Below are 17,558 nucleotides of genomic sequence, written 5' to 3'. Positions count from 1 at the left end.
TAGAGGAGAGGGAAGCATCTTGACGTGGTCTTCAGTTTAGAAATGTATTAAATGATTTGATTTTTCTCAGGGTCCATGTTATTGGAAATGTTACTTGATACAGATTTCTGGGCCAGAATAGCAACAGAATAGGTTCTGGAAATTTATAGAAATGAAGACAAAATTGTCCAGCCTAATCAATGATTGTCCCTTAATTGGCAAGAGCACCTAGGCTGTGACCGAGCTCCTTGACCCACCTGCCTGGAGTCTTGCTCTTATCTCATGCCCACAGTTTGCAGTGAGCTCTGTTGTTGAGGGGTTCTCTTACCTCTCATTGGAGACTCAGCAGGGTTCAGAAGCCTCAGAGGCTGGTTGGGATAACTATCAGGAGAGCCTGGTTCTGGATATGTGTGACCTGCATTCGCTGCTAGAAGTGACATTGGTTATTGCTTTCTTGTTGGACGGAATTGTGAGAACCATAACTCAAAGATTCAATATAGGTCAGATTTATTAGAACCCAAAACACCTGGCTAGTTAACACACTTCATAAACTTAGAGTAATTGTGGCTTTTGTTACTTCTCAAAGACTTAGACAATGACACATGCGTGCATCTATGTGCAGAGATTGTAAGGGATTGTGTCACATGATAAGATAGGCTAACACATCCCAGTAGTGCTCCATTGTGTAGATATACCACATTTTCTGTATCCATTCCTCTGTTGAAGGGCATCTGGGTTTAACCTATCTTCACATGCTTGGAGCCTCACATCAGGCAAAGGCATCCTACATAAAGTCCCTTTGAGTATTGAATGTCTCATAATTTATTTAATACTGTACTAAAAGTGAAGAAAGAAAAGATTGTATGGATATATTGCCACATCATTGAAAATGAAAAATACCCATAAAGGTATAGAAAGGTCATTGAATAGAGAAGGTTAATATCTGTCATAAAAATTAAGTTTAAACTGAGCTTTAAACTATTAAATAGCCAATATGAAAGAATATACTTTACAAAACCACCCTGGTTTGTTTATATGTCAGACAATAATATTAATACAATGAGTCTTTAAGGCCCAGTTTCTGTCTTTGTTTTCTGTTGATACAAGAGAACATCACATATTAGATAATTGGTAATGAAAATAGTCTGGGGTTGAGGAATCTCCTGCCAAGTTCTAACATGCGAACGAAAGCTGAGGAAGATTCACAACTCATTGACTCTTGAGATAATGGTCTTAATGAGGGTAGAGTCCTCCTGATCTAATGGCTTCTAACCCTCTCCCTTTTCTATGATACAGTGGCAAATACATTTTATTGAAAGTTTTGGAGGAAACATGTAAACTATAAACTATGTTTTCTGTTTGTTTGTTCTATAACATTTGTGCCCAGATTTATTCCCTCTCTCCCTCCTTCCTTCCCTTCTTCCATCCCTTCCTTTTTTCCTTTCTTCTTTCCAAGACAGGGCTTCAGGATGACCGTGAACTTGCTATATATCATATGACTTTGAACTTCTCATCCTCCTGTCCCTACCTCTAGGATATGGTGCATGTTATATCATGTCTGTAGGTCTCTGTTTTTCTGAATATCAGCACCATAAAATGACTTTTATTAACTGGTTGTGTTTGATTTTATAGTTTATTTGAAATCACGGGTTGTGAATGGACATACATTCCTGTAATGCTGGCACTCCTGAGGCTGAGGCAACAGATGCCACATGGGAAGAAGAAAGGATAGGCCAGGGAAAGGAAGGGAAGGGAAGAGCAGAAAAGGGAAGAGAGGAAAGGGACTAGGGGGAGGGAAGGAGGAAGGATGGGTGAAGAGAAGGATAGAACCGAGAAGAACCTTGTGAATGCGACGGTTTATTCTTACTAAGTTACCAATACTGGAGCACTTCTACTTCTTACTCTGTTACTGCAATTCCATCCAATCTTACAGAAGTGAAAAATTAGAAGGACAGAAAATGGAAAGTGTGTTTGGTTGATTCTAATCATTCTAGAGTAAAAGACAAATTAAAAATTATTTGGCCAACAAGTTTATTTAAATTAAATAATCAAAGCCATAACAGACTAATGTAACATAGATTTAGTTATAATGGGAATTACTATATGAATGTGAGAATCCATTTACAACAGCATAATCACTATAAATTTACTGTTGGGAAATCTCAAACCTCAAATCCAGATGTCACTGAATATTTCGATATTCCTGGCTACACGCTAATGATGACCTAGTTCCTTTAGCAGTTCAGTCTTTTTATAGAGTATACATTTATAGAAACCTGTCCTCAGTATTTCTTGGTCAGTGAAACAAAAGAATTTAGTGGCAGTCACCTCTGTTCAGCTGGAAGCCACAGGCATGGCTTCCTCTTTTCTACCTTCCTTTTAATGGTAAATCAGAGACGGGTTATTCAGAGTGATTTGTTTGTATCAAGTCAATGTTGCTGATTTGTATTGTGACTACGGAAAGTCTGGCATTGCCAACATACCTAGTGGGCAGAATCTTCCCTTTGACAGGTAGAAGTACCCAAGGCCATGACTCTAAACAAGAGTGCAACGCTTTCATCTGACTGCAGTGTTGGGTTTGTGGTATGTGGATACTTTGATGAACACTTTCTTTGGAGACCCAGATCCAATGTGGAAAAGGTTGTAAGCCTTTCATAGTACCGAGGCTTACCTTGTTGATTTAGGTCCAATCTATGTTCTACCGATATCGTAACCATTGAGGTACTCACTTTTTCAGAAGTCATTAGAAAGAGCTGGCAAGATGTTTTGGACCATTCAGAACTGGATGAGACGTCAAATAAATGATCAACATTGCCAGAGAACGACTTTTAAAGGCAAAAGTCAAAGTGTTTTCACTAAGAATCTTTAAGGGTTCCGATGATATGAGTCACTGGGGCAAACATTGACTTTAAAACTGAATGTTCACAATCCCACTTTACCTCTCCTCTGCCTCGGAGCCTTGGTGTTTTGTCTCCCAGCTTTTAGGCAATGGAAAAAAAAACTGCTCTTAATGTCTAATGAATATTTATGCAGTCCTTTTGACAATTAAAGCCTCATTAAAATTCACTTCAAAAGGAGAGATAAAGACACTTTTAAGACCAAAGAAGAATGTAGTGGTAAGTGGAAACTAAAATTCTTTTTCATTGTGAATTGTCAGGTCGGAAACACTCTGCAGATGTACTTTTGAGAAATGACTCTTGGTGGAGGCGCTTCTCAAGGCTGGGTCAGATTTTGGACTCAGACTCTCTGTTTTTAAATGTCAGTTTCTACTCTTTCTAGCTCTGTGACCTTTCTGCATTCTGAGTAGAGCAGATCCTACAGCCATGTAGAGAGAGCTGTGGATACAACCACGCTCTGCCCAGAAGCAGCCGCTGACTCAACATGTGAGCAGTGACTGCTACACCTGACTCTCTGTCACATCAGGAGAAAGCTTTCTTGTCTCTTTCAACTGGCTGACACCCCATGCACTCCCCAGCCATCTGGAATAATCCTTACTTTCCTCTCTCTGAAGAGAAAAGGGTGTGTATAGAGAATCCTCAGGTCTATCTTCATTTCATTCTTTGGTTTCATCCTCACTCTGATTTTAACTGCTCAGGCCTACAGCTTTGTCATGGCTCAAAACTTAGCGCATATAACTTAGGAACGCCTAAACATACACCAAAACAGCGTCAACACCAAGATCCTTTATAAAAATCTTAGTGTGTTGAAGCCAGAGCAGCTGCCTAGCTTCGTGAGTACACTGCATACAAATCACTTATTTGGTGGTAGAAATAAGGAAACGCCTGAGCGTGCCCAGACTGTGCCCTGTATAGGTTATAGGTCTGCTTTCCAATTAATAAACAATCAAGAATTAGAAGTCTGTATTGGGGTGAGCAAGGAAGTGATAGAGACTTCCTTTGATTAGTTCTTTTTCTGTAAGGCATCAATATTTAAATAAAATGCATATTAAAATATTAAGATAATATTAAAAATAAATACGTATTGGCATAGATAAACATGCCCTTGGAAACGAGCAAATTGTTGTTCTGTTTATAAATGTGTTTCTTTAAAAATTATACTACTTATTCTTAAGTAATTGGCCATTCCACCTTCCAGAAGACAGGGTTCTGACACTATACTTGTAAAATGCCATGAAGCTGATAGTTGAACTCCAGCTTTAACTATGGCTCCTACATCAACACCAGTGCAGTTTCCATTGGAATCTTTCCTCTTTTACCACCTGGCCCTCCGAGTCTCTAATCAAAGTATGTGATCCTTTTCACAGGAACTCCCTGAACATTTCTTTCTATTGATTCCTATCAGGCATGATACTCTAGTTATGGATTTCCAGTCAATTGTATTACTCTTCTGTGATTTAGACATCGCTATGTAGGGTGAATCTCAGGGAAACTGATGTCATCGTGGTTTTGTTATATGTGCATGACCCTGATGAGAGCTCGGTGTACCAATTTGTCCTACATTTAACGCTACTGATTTTCTCTCCTCTTGCTAAGTGTAGTTAAGTTTTACAATCCTAGTACGGAAAACAGTCGATCTCCAACATACTTTCTAAGTAAGAAATCACATACATTGCTGCCAGTCTGCTGCCTTTTGCTGCATTATATTAACATTGTTCCTTGCCAACTCAGTGTGATCTGTTGCTCCCCTCTTTAATCCAGCTGCTACCATGTATCGATGTCCACTCCCATTTAATTAAATGAAAACCAGCAGCCAAAAGACTCGAGTTATTGAACAAGAAATGATGCAGATGTTGATGTAATTTTTGGTGTAAATTATAAAAGTTCCGGAATCATAAAGAGAGTTTGCTGAGTGTGTACAGAAGTGGGAAGGACACCTCAGGTCCTGAGCTTATTTCTTTCCAAAAATTCTACTTTCCAACTCCTTATATGCAGCGAAATGTAGAGCAAACTGGTGGTTTGGTTGGAGGGATCAGGTTATTTTATCTCCTGCAGGAATCCATTTCAAATGGTCCTTGATGGCTGTATTCTGTGGTTATGTTTATCTGTCCTTCCACCCGAGTAGTGGATATATCATTAATGTAAAACTTTTTAAAAAATTTTAGATATTTAAAAGTGTTAATGTCTTAAAATGTTTGCAGAGATTAAAGTCATCATTGAATCCTTAAGTGGGCCAATTAACTTTGAACAATGAAAGCACTTTGTTCACACACTGCCCCTAATAATATAATATGAACTGTCCCAACTTTTATGAAGCAAACAGAATCCATGCTAATCCAAGCTTCCTATATATGTATTTACCGATCCTACTTTATGGGGGTACATATTCAGCCCAGCTAAATAACCTCTTTGTAACTACAAAGAAATTTAAATAAATATAGTAACTTTAATAAGACACAAACATGCCAGAAGAAAGTGCAAGTTTTAAAATACCATTATAAAATATATCATGGAAACAGTAAAAAAAAAAACCCTCATATACCTGATTCATAATTGTACCATGAAAGGTGGAGGGGAAAAAACAGCAATATGAGAATATAACAGCCATGGTGTGTATGAGAAAATATGACAGGGAGCAAACTGTGGTAGGAAGTCAAGCTAGAAACATGGGTTGAATCCGTGCATAAAAACGGACTTTCTTTCTTGAATTGATTGGGGACTTTGTTTTTTTGTTTTTGTTTTTGTTTTTGTTTTATTTACTTGTTTGGTTTCTCAAACGTAACCATGTGTGTTGTGAATTTTAAATAGCATCAGTAGACTTGGGAGGGCAGAGAGTACAGAGGGAGACTGGTGAGAACCTGGGGCAATGGGTGGACCAGAAGAGCGTGAGCTAATGGGCTAAGAGCGTGTGTTCTCCTTATTTCTTTTTAAGGATGTGATTATTTTGTACTCTTACAAGGCATATTTCTGACTGGACTTGGAGAACCTCCAACCCTTAGGAAATCCTCTCCTTGGTGTTGGGGAAACAGATCAAGTATAGACGTATCTGTTGCTGCTGCTACAGCAGTCTTCTATTTCAGCACGGTTAAAACAGTAGTATAGAGTCCGGAGTATCTTGACATAAAGTTAAAGCCTTCTATGTGGACCTCTGTGTTTTGCAAGCATCAGAATACTCGTGGTTACTCTCCCAAGCTGCAGAAGGATGAGCAAACCCATGGAAGCTCTTAGACTGGTATGTCACTTGCGGCAAACACTTGGTGTCCAGTCATTGTCACTCTTCATTGATGGGTTACTCCAGACATTATTATTTTCCTGACAGAAGCATGTTGAACACAGAATGATACAGTAGGAGGTCCCTTGGCCACACTTTTACTATAGACAATTTTTAAGATGATATCTGTGTATTTCAGAGAGAATGCCCATAAGACCTGCATATCCTCTTCATACTAAAGAACAGGAAGTTAGAATCTATCAAAATTATTCAACTGCACTGTATAACTGCTCTACCAATGGAAGAGCTAAGGTTCATGGTTAAGTGGAGACAAGCTTTGAAATCTAATTCATGCTTTCTGGAGATGTGCAGCACCTACCCAAGTATGGCTTCTGTATCTGTTTAATACACATATATACATATTTATGAGTTTCATGCAAAGCATAAGGTACTATTTATAGACCGTTTAAAATAGTAGCTAATATTGTATAGATTTTACTAATGTCTTATGAGCTGTGTTACATATGACATGTATCGCTGTTTATAAGCTATGGTTATGTGAAGTACTCCAGAGACAAGTTGACATGACACGCTAATGGGCCCTAAATGTAAGGGAATCATACTGGTATGTTTATGTGATACATAGTACTCTATCGTCCCCTCTGTCTCTCTTTGTCTCTGTCTCTCTCTGTTGCTCTCTGTTTCTGTCTCTCTCCCTCCCTCTCTCCTTCCTTCAGGTTTAGGCCAAAGGTCAACCTTAGGAGTCTTCCTCAGTCACCCTCTGCCGCATTTTTTGAGGCAGCATCTCTCACTGAGCCTGGTGACCATCAGTTTGGCTAGACGGTCTGGCAGCGAGTCCCAGAGATCATCCTGTCTTTGCCCCTGAAGCTGTAGGAAGGCAGATGCACAACTTCTCATGCAACCTCTACATGGCTGTGGGGGATCCAAATGCAGCTTGTACAGAGAGTGCTCTACTCGCCGGGCCGTCTCTACAGCCCCTGGTATTTGTTCATCCAGATCTGTCACACTAACATGTCAGTACTTATAGGAACCATGGTCACGGAGTTTCCTCATGCCTTTCTCTGAGAGCACATGAGAACGTGACTAAAGTTGACTAAAAATTAGAATATATAAAAGTATGTATTAATTCATACCAATAGTAAGTACAAAGAAGTAATTATTCCCAATCTATAGTAGGCTCTTCTCTGTGTGTATTTTTACCTGGAGTGCCATTTTTAATTCACTCTGGATCCTTGTAATAGCTTTATGAACTTGCAGTGAAAATTGAACGGTTTTCACTTGTACACGTTACAGTCAAACTTTACTGACAAATGTTGACCACGCACTTTCTGACAAATGAAGTAACTGACATTTATCAGATGCTCTTGTGGTGTGCATGAGGCCGTGTCCTAGATGCTGTGCATATTTCACTCCCTAGTGATACTCCTTGTGATAAATGCTCATCTTTGACCCTATTTTTAAGGTAGAGAAGTTAAGGTTTAGAGAAACTAGTAAATATACCAGAGCTCCACTTATGAGCTGAGGTTGCAACTTATGGGCTTTTTTCTGCAAGGCGCTGACTGGTCACATGTACCTCAGACACTGTTCAGAAACTTCTCCTAACTCGGGCTATGGCGTCTGGCCTTTTAGCTAAAATTTGATTTCGTTGACCATCTCTGTGAAAACCTGTGGTTTTTAACTTTGAAAACTGTGTGCCAAGAGTGAGAAGGGAGAAAGATCCTGCTGTGTTCTTTTGTTTTCAGTTTCATGAACTAGAGACCTCACAGAGTCGCAGCTACAGAATACTGTCTCTGCAAGCCATCAGAGGCGGGTGTAAAGAGGGGAGGTTGTGAGTTTTGTCTCACTAGATGATCTGTGAGCCCCTCATTATAGGAAGTCGTTCACACAGCAAACCCATCCATAGAAATGTATTGCATGCTTTGGTACCTGGCATCTGGAGGGCGAGATGAAATACCATGCTTCAAACCTTCTGTGAGAAAGGTGCGTCTGTATTCCTCAGACCTCCATATAGTATGAAAAAAAAGAAAACAAAATGTAGGAAAAAGAAGTCTGCTTAGTGTATCCCTCCCTAGGCTGTTATGTGAGGTAGCATGTGATTTTTCTCCGGTCAGAATTAGCCATTTCCTGAGGCACAGTGGAAAGACTAAATTGTGCTTAGAAATAAAGGTTTAAACTAAGTGCAAGTCAAGACATAAACATAAATTTAGAAGAAAATCTATCTCAGCATCTCAGTCTTTTAGTGTTCGGATATGGAAGCAGCATGCATAAGAAACAGAAGGTGCTGGCTCTGGCAGCTTAAAACCCATCAGATAAACAAGCGCCTCTCCCCACGGGCCATTACTGACTGCCACATTTGAGGAGCCTTTCTTTTTCTTTCTTTTTTTTTTTTAAATTACTGTTAAGAATTGGAATGTTTTGTATGCTTCATTTTTTCTCATATTATTGGATCCTTGTTTTAAATATTTGTCAGCCTTTCATAACTTGAAGAAACTAAGTTGTGATGGATTGATTCTGGAGTGGTAGCTTCGTTTTTAATATTTAAAGACTGACTAAAAGCCTGAAGGCGTAGCTTTCTAGTCATGACTTCTTCCTAGTGCATTTACTACACTTAGAAGTTTTATCAGCGATCTGCAGTTTCTCAATGGAAAGATATAATTATATTTTAAGAAGGATCAACATTTTTATTTTCTCAGAGAAGGTTATTTTTGTCGTATTTACGTATTTTCATGTGTATGTGCACCATATGCATGCAGTTCACATGACAGCCAGAAGAGGGCGGTAGATGTCCTAGATAGAGCTGGATTTAAGGACACTTGTGATTCACCATGTAGGTTTTAGCAACCCAAGCTGGCTTCCTTGGGAGAGCAGCAGGGCTCCTAACCACTGAGCTATCTCTCCAGCCCCCAAATTTATATTTTTTTCACTGAATAAATATTGACATTGAGGTTAACTCAGTAAGTATGAGAACTTGAGTATAGGTCTTTTTAGCATCCACATACAAGCAGGACATAGCTGAGTTCAAACCATAACTCCAGTGCTGGGGTGGGGAGGAAGTTGGCAGAGAGGCAAGTCCGGGCTTCTTGGCTGGGCAAAGTCATTGCAAATGATGAGCAGATGGTTGATTCCAAGACCTTGTTTTTAAAAATACTGAACCAAATAAAAACAAAACAAAACAAACAAAAAAACCCCTCAAAAGATAGAGAAGAAAATATTTAACATCAACCCCTGGCTTGTGCATTCATATATGTTAGTGTAGTGGAACACATGCTCCAGTTTTATTCTGCTTTTGAGTCTTCCAAAATTAACATTCCTCAACTTACCATAAACTATGTAAACATTCATATTTGTAATAAAAAAGACTAGTAGGAGCTCCTTCTGGTTCTCAAGGCATGTTCACACATTTCGTTGTTTCGAGATGTGTTAACACTTTCAGTGCTGGTCCACGACCAATGATGGATATAGATCATGGGCACATAGCAAAGCAGAACACCAAATCATCATCATTGTTGGAGAAAATGCTTAATAATGATGGGTAGTCCAAACAAAAACAGAAAAGCTTTATTTAAGGATGCCCTAAGTGAAGCAGCAAGTATTAATTTTATTAAATTTCCACCTGAGTGCACGTCAGTTTCTGTCAGCAGAGATGCAGAATGTGTATGATCAAACCCTTCAGTGTATTGGTGATTGGGGGTCGAGGTTGGGGTTTCTTGAGGTGAATTTCATGGAAAGAACTGTTTTCAGTGGAGAAGGACTGATAACCAATGGCCCGTGCTGGTCAGTGGTTATGGACGTATCCCCGAAGAAAATAAAGTGAACCTGTCACTTCAGGGGAAACAGCTGGTTTGCTTACCAGGGCAGAATGGAAAGCCTCAAGGAACAAAACGGGATTTGGAGGATTGTGGTGATGTCTCCATCAGTAAAGCGCTCCCTGCACAAGCATGAGAGACTCTGAATCTGATCTCCAGAATGTAGAAAGCCAGGCGTTGCAGATGCACCAGTAATCCCAGCATGGAGACCATGAAAGTCGAAGGTTTGCTGAGCAGCCTTCCAATGCATGTGTACTCCCCCCTCAAAAAATTAGGATTCTGAGAACTCATTTTCACATAACTTATCTGCATCACACGATGAATCAGACATTATCAAAATCTAGACAAACGCTGTCCTTCTACTGCCCCATTCTCTCCTGCAACCTGGGATTGTGCTTAGGGCCTGACCTATGTAAGGGAAAGATTCAACTACTGAGCTGTTTCTCCAGCCCTAACCCACAACATGTTTAGCATAATCGTTTCTTATCTTGGTTTCTTTCCTCCCAGTAGTGTGACCAAAATCACTCAGAAATCATTGGCAAGAACTCTTCTTGCCCATCACACAGAGATGCGAATGAAAATTATACGCAAGCTAAATTACAACGAGAGCGGAAAGTTTCAGGAAATTGTCACACGTAGATCATCGTGGCCTTCTGAAACCACTGGCTGATTTGTCTTGCTCCTTTTCTGTTCAAGCCTTAGAAACTCTATAACTCTTAGAAACTTAATAGGAGCTAAAATGGGAGTGGATTGTAAGTTTCAATACTGCAATTAGGAAGCAAAACAAACTGGTGATGTTTACAATAGAAAAGTACATATAGTAATTAGGATCAGACAAGCTTTTTCTTCAGTGCAGTTCAGAACAAAACACCATTCCTCAGGGGTCTAAAGAGACTGAGGGGGGGCATAGTACTATTTCTCCATGTTGAGACTTATCAATCCAAATATCCTTACGGTGAATGCAGTTAAAGTTTTGGTTTACCACACTATAGTATTTCCCTCTGTTGTGTTATGTCATAATCTGTTCCCAGTTACCAAGCAGAATTAAAAACATTATCAACTGAGCCAATCTACATATATACATCCAAAGCTCCATCTCCATCTATATCTGTATCAGGATAACATATGATTTTTATTTAAATACATTTTGTATAAATAATCTCCAACACATTATTTCTAGAGCACTCTAATATGGGTGTGTGCACTGTGTCCCCCCTAACCCTACATTTTTTAATAAAAAGCTTTCATGTAATCCCTATCTCAGTAAGCTTAGTAACACAAACTCACAAACATCAATAATTTGAAATGGGCATAATAGCCTGTAAATGCATAAATGTAGATTACAACCTTAAAATCTGCTGAATTAAGCAAGGGACACACACATACATCTGTATCTAATGCATACTAAGAACTCTATATATTCATAAGACCTCAGATATGTAATAGAATGTTTTCCTGTTCTGTGGGCCAGGTGGTTTCTATCTGTTTTCCTTCTTCCTGTTTATGAGTAGTTGTGATTTTAGGTGTTAGGAAAACCTAAGTGTTCTTCCCCCAAGTGCTTTCTTGGTAAGGGTTGAGCTGGAAGCAGGAGGTATCTATGTCAATGGCGTCCTTTAGGGACAACCATTAGCACCCTTTGTTTGCCCATTTAGGGAATTGGGCCACCAATTAAGTCAGCCTCACTTCTTGCACGAAAAGTGCTAACCTAGACAGGTGTGTTTAGCCAAGTCTTCTCAGGTCAGGTAATGAAGTCAGTAAGTCCTCCATAAACAAATACCTTCTCTTATGTTTCCTGGGATATGGTGTTTGCTGCATATGCCTTATTTAGTCAGCGTCATTGTACTGGGTTCCCCAAAACAGATGCATCGTAGATTCCCAGATCAGTGACATAACCCAGCCAGCAATCATGATTCCTACCTACACCTGCTTGGAGTCCAGTTACCCTGTTACACGTGTGACTTGGTCCATTGTGAGAGGTGGTGCCTGGTTACGGGTTTTGTGTGTAGGTTTCTACATTTTGATATAAAGCTGTAAGCAGAACCTCTCAGGCTTTCCTTTCAGAGTTCCCTTGCCTTTTCTTTCCAGTCAACTCACGTTTGCTTTGTCCTAAAGCCTTTCTTCAGCTGGGCTGAGAGAGGCTGGGCCAATTTCCCTTTTGATGTAACCCAGAATGGGGCTAGTAGCTGGAATCTGGGAGTGAGAAGAGATCCAGCACAGAAATGGCAGGCAGGGCAGCTCTGGAGACAGCGTGTGGCAAGGAAGGGTGGCTCCCAAGGGGGAGTTGCTGTGAGGTGGATGGAGCGAGAGAGCCTTGTGAGAATATTTTGCACCTGGCGTTCCCTTGCCTCTTAGACCAAGTAGTGGAGACTTTGAGTATGGTGCTGCCAAGCAAAAGGTGGTGAAAGGTGGGACACTGAATTCAGTATGGAGACTCTAAAGTTCAGGAAGCACTGACTGCCATCTTTCTGCACCAGGCTTTGGATGCCAGCCATTGAGCACCACACCAGCGACCGTTGGTGTGAATCAGTTCTCAAGCGTTTGGGACTGGATTCTGTAGGGTTTGTTTCTTGATAAAACAAAAACGTATCCGCTGATAATATATTTCATTGTTCAGCTTTTGGTATGGTCAGAGAAATGAAACAGAAATGGTGACGTTGGAAAAAACATTATAGGTTTGAGGCTGGCTGCAAGTTTGATGTTGGGGACAGAAGTGCTTTGAACAATACTGGTAGGGAGTAGAGCTCTTGTTATATGCGTTGTTTTTTTTTTCTAAAATTAGCATTTAGTGTACTATTCTTTCAGAGAGAGTTTGTAGTGCCCACATGAATATGTCGGAGCAGGGATCAAATTCCATGCTCACCTTCATGTTCTTTTGACCTAACACGCACCTGTGTGTTCTCTGCTCTGACCTCAGAATTGTTTGAAAAGGTTCTGACACCTGATGTGTGGAAACAACAGTCTTCTGACAAGAAAAGTTCACACTGTCCTTGTATGTGGTACTTCTGATAAGGTCCTTTGTAGTTAACATTATGCTAAGACGTGTGAAGAATAAAACACTAAGTGTTCTGAGGTAGGTCCTGTTTAACTGTGTAGTGTTTTCTTGAAGCTTCGAATGAACTTATTACAGATAGATAAATGCATCAAATATATTTATAGTAAGATATAAAAGAGTCCTAATGGTTTAGTATTTCATTTTTCAAGGAGCCTTTTTTCAATGTCTTCTCTTACATGCTGTAGAAACCGTGATTAAAGAATACAGACCCAGTTAAATTTTATGTTTTATACACAGATAGGGAAAGCTTTGCTTGATGTCATACATTGGACTGCCATCTGTATTACCCTTAAGTTTGTCACATAAGAGACAACATCAAATTTCAGTAAATGACCTCTGGGTGTGAAGCCACTCTGAACTAATTTTCACAGCTGAATTAATGCCCCCTTGGAAATACAGCAGGTATTTTATATGTAGTTTTACATTAGAAGATATTGTGGCTTTTTTTTTTGTATTTCGGCATTCTGCATTGGGTTTTACTAAATTTACCGATTTCTCCTTTTCACAACCAAGCTGCCTCTGACTCGGCAGTTGATGTCTTGCAATCTGTTTAAATGAGTGATTTCTGCTGTTTATCCTAGAACGCAGATAAATGGCTTTCAGCACACTGTTTACAGTGGGGTAGCTCCTGAAGGACAATCAGCCTTATCAGGCAGAGTCTTCATGAAATAACTAATGAGCTCTCTGCTTATACCTCCCTGCTAGAGGGAAGACCACACTTCGCATTGACAAGAAAGAGCCCAGCACCAGGAGGTGGGTGGACTGGTTGTTAGGGAGCCTACTGGAAGGATTTCTTTATTCTTTACTCTTAAGAAACGGAGGGAGGGGTAGGGGTTGGGGATTTAGCTCAGTGGTAGAGCGCTTGTCTAGGAAGCGCAAGGCCCTGGGTTCGGTCCCCAGCTCCAAAAAAAAGAAAAAAAAAAGAAAGAAACGGAGGGGCAAACCCTGCCTATGTTTTCCACACACACAAAGCTACCGTGTTCCGAAAGGAGCAGTAGGAAATAACTGTTGCGATACACTCCCTATTCTAGATTGCCTATTTAGTAGCTAATGTCATTTTAATACTTTCTAGGCCAATTAACATGAAATAGAAAGGTAGACACTTTATGTTACTGCCAAAGAGCTACTGTGGTTATAATGACAGAAGTAAATGATTTTCCCTCTTAGAAAAGGCAGAAAGAAAATAAATAGATCCAGCCAGTCTCTTACAAAGGTGTCTATTCATTCCGAAGGTCACCGTGGTCTTCCTGTAGAGAAGCAACTGTCCTAAACAAACTACTTCCAATTTAATGGGGCTCAACGAGGTTGACTTGGCTAGTAGTTAAAGCTGACAGACTTTACCAGACTCTATTTTGCTCATTTGCGAATGTGCATGTACACAGGAGAGTACAGAGTAGGCATGGCCACCCATGTGTGAAACCTGGAGGGTATCCTTGCCTGCCATTGCTCAGGTGCCTTGGCAGTGACACAATGGTCGTCGAGCTCTGAGAGTAGTCTAGGATAACTGGGTAGTTAGCGTTAGATCCAAGATCTCCCTCCCACAGCACACAGGTTCAAACATGTGCTATCGTACTTGGCTTCTTCCCCAACACCCTTTTTTGATGAGGATTCTGGAAGACTGAGCTCAGGTCCAAGTTCATGCAACACACGTATTCTCCTTAGGGAATCATACCTCTAGCCCCAATTTGCTTTGTTTTCACATGGAGTGCAGTTGTAGCCAAATGGAAGGGCTGTTGCTTGCTAGCCGGAACACGTGTTCGTACACTTTGGCAAAAATTTTGCTCAATCACATGGTTTCACAGCTGCGGAAGAACACTGGACTGTAGTAGTGGTTGACAGCCACCGTCTTTCGTCTCTGTCTTAGAATCCTGATGGTTTCCAACCGCCTACTTCCATCATTCCTATAAGGCGTGCCTACTGTATATTTCCTTTCTTTCTCCTTCATTTGGAATTTAACATGCTATGCTCAATTTGTCAATATATTCAGGGTGAAATGATACAACACATGTGTCATCTGCTTTAGGGAGGTGTCAGTCAAAATACACAAATAGGTGGGAAATACCAGTTTCTGATGGGCAATTATTTTTCATATATCGTCTTACAGTCAGTCTTGGGCTTTTGATGGCTTACTTATTATAATAACCCACATATTGATGATAATTCTGCAAAGGGGGAAGGAAGCATCTTGAATCTAGAGTAAAATTATTGTCATAAGTGGAAGTATTGGATTATAATGATGATGATGAAGAATTTAGAGTAAAATGTGTGAAGATATTATTGCTATAAATGGAGGTATAAGAATATAATAATGATGTTGATAATAATAATATAATAATAATATAGTAATAGTAATAAGGCAGTGTGGTAACTCAGTCCTGTTATTCTTGTATTTAAAACCCCAAGGCAGGAGGATTGCCTTGGATTTGAGGTCAGTATTGGCTACACAGTCCACTTCAAGACAGCCTAGTCTGCAACATGAAACCCTGCCTCTAAAAATAAAACAATACGGGTAGAGAGGAAATGGCTAGAGAAGTCAGGGAGGCCTTCAAAGGTGACACCACTGAGGCACCGAATGTTATGCAATCAAAAGGAAAAAAAAAGGACTTTGGAAAATGTTTTGAAAACCCAAATCATTTTTTTTTATCAAAAGAAGGACAGCTTGAGCTGCTTGAGGCCAGAATGTTCTAGTGTGTGCCTTACACAGACTCAAGATAGTGCAATGTTTATCATAACACAACGTCACTTAGGATTGCTCCAAATGCTTTCTGCCCAGAATGCAGTACAATTATTGTTGGCAGACTTCTTCCTACAAATCAAAGTGATGATGGCCGTAGTGGTGGTGAAGGGGTGTGACTGTGTGTGTGTGTGTGTGTGTGTGTGTGTGTGTGTGTGTGTGTAGAGGTGGGTGCTTCACAGCTTTTTAATCACTTTTAATAGCTAATTCGGTATAATTAGCATGGACAAATGTTGCTTTGTTTCCCTCTGATGTCATCAAACTCAGTCCTCCAGTCCTCCTCCATGACATTGTCCAGCTTTCTAACTTCACTCTGCATGTGCAGCATGGATACATGGATGGAGAAGTTAGGGGAAAACTAACGTTTGCATCACGCGTCTTCCTTCAGGGTTGCTTGGGAAAGATGATGTGCAATTAGATGAGTGTTCTAACTGTGTTACCTGCACGTAAGAGAAAGTCACTGAGACTTGTCTAATGCAGATGACAGAGTGTGCTTATGGACAGAGGGATAATTTCCACCTTAATTTTCTCCTATGAAGATATCATATGTATACATAGATATTTTTCCTCATTTAAAAAATGTTAGCTTATATCTGACAACAAATATAACACCTAAAAATCCAAAGCAACAAATGTGTTCTTTTAAATTATATATACATACATACATTTATATATGTGTGTATATATGTATATATATATATATATGAGATAGAATTTATTTTTTATTTTCTTATTTCAGGTTTTTATTGTGCCTACAAATATTTTCATTTTCATTTTATTTTTTATTTCAGTATTTATTTGTTTTATTTTATTTGTTTTTATTTTTACTTTCTGTGCATTGGTGTTTTGCCTTCATGTGCATTGGTGTGAGGGTATCAGATCTTGGATAACAATCAGTTGTGAGCAGCCATACCGGGGCTGGGAATTGAACCCAGGCCCACTGAAAGAATAGTCAGTGCTCCTAACCACTGAGCCATCTCTCCAGCCTCCACAAATTTTTTTAATTATATTCTATTCGGAAAAGATGGCTTCTAGACTAAGTTAAAAACTGCTAAATGAGGCATGGAAGGTAGCCTACTCACATCGTGTGGCTTTTCTCCCACTGATAAAAGAATACCATGCAAGCTTTGGTGTGAGTGACTGTAACCGGAGGAAAGGAAGACTAACAGCTTGGTGATGGGTATGCCACGCTCTGACTGGCTTTTAAGGCTTTGGGAGCATAGTAAGTGGCCATTTCTTCTCTATCCTGTCCAGTCTGCAGTACTTTGATGGGTAATACATGAATGCAAGTCTATAGTTCTGAATAGATTTGGCTTTTGTAGCATTCCCATGGCACTCATGGTATTTTCTTCTGGCTTTAATCATGTCTTAATCACATTAGTAGTATGGTTGAGTCTCAAATATCATTGTTTTCATACCCAAAACCGTCAACAGGTCAACCCACAGGATACACAGCAGACTTGATTCTTTTAAAAAAAAAGATGCAAACAACTGCAGTCATTTGGTCTGTTCTTCCAACAGCACGGAAGGTTTGCAGTTAAAAAGCACATCTGTAAAGGAGCCGTGAAGAAGGATCTGGATGTGAAGCAACGCTGAAGCTACACTGGAGACACTGTCTGCCCCAATCGTCTCCTGGAGAGTGGTGTCATTAACACGGCTCTGTAGGTGTTTTAGTGACAAACTTCAAACTATTTTCTGACTTGAATGAAGTCAGAGAAAGCTTTCAGCCATCTGGGAATCTTCAAATGAAGATTCCCACATAATAATGGCCTGTGGTCATGTATGTATGTATGTATGTATGTATCATCTATCTGTCTGTCTGTCTGTCTATCTATCTATCTATCTATCTATCTATCTA

The 17,558-nt window shown here is 39.8% G+C and overlaps 1 protein-coding gene across 6 annotated transcripts in view; it reads left to right on the top strand.

The window, feature by feature from the left end:
* The window catches only part of Bmpr1b (bone morphogenetic protein receptor type 1B), a 332,846-nt gene that overhangs the window by 257,596 nt on the left and 57,692 nt on the right, over nt 1-17,558 (top strand). For 2 of the 6 annotated variants that reach the window (XM_087625066.1, XM_087625067.1), the window contains one exon: nt 17,222-17,361. The gene's annotated coding sequence lies outside the window, so the exon portion shown is untranslated. 6 annotated transcript variants of the gene reach the window in all.

The sequence above is a fragment of the Rattus norvegicus genome, chromosome 2 (genome assembly GCF_021556685.1).
Source record: "Rattus norvegicus strain SHRSP/BbbUtx chromosome 2, alternate assembly SHRSP_T2T, whole genome shotgun sequence".
NCBI lineage: Eukaryota > Metazoa > Chordata > Mammalia > Rodentia > Muridae > Rattus > Rattus norvegicus.
Note: the sequence above shows the minus strand (reverse complement) of the source record. Positions and strands in the feature narration are given on the sequence as shown.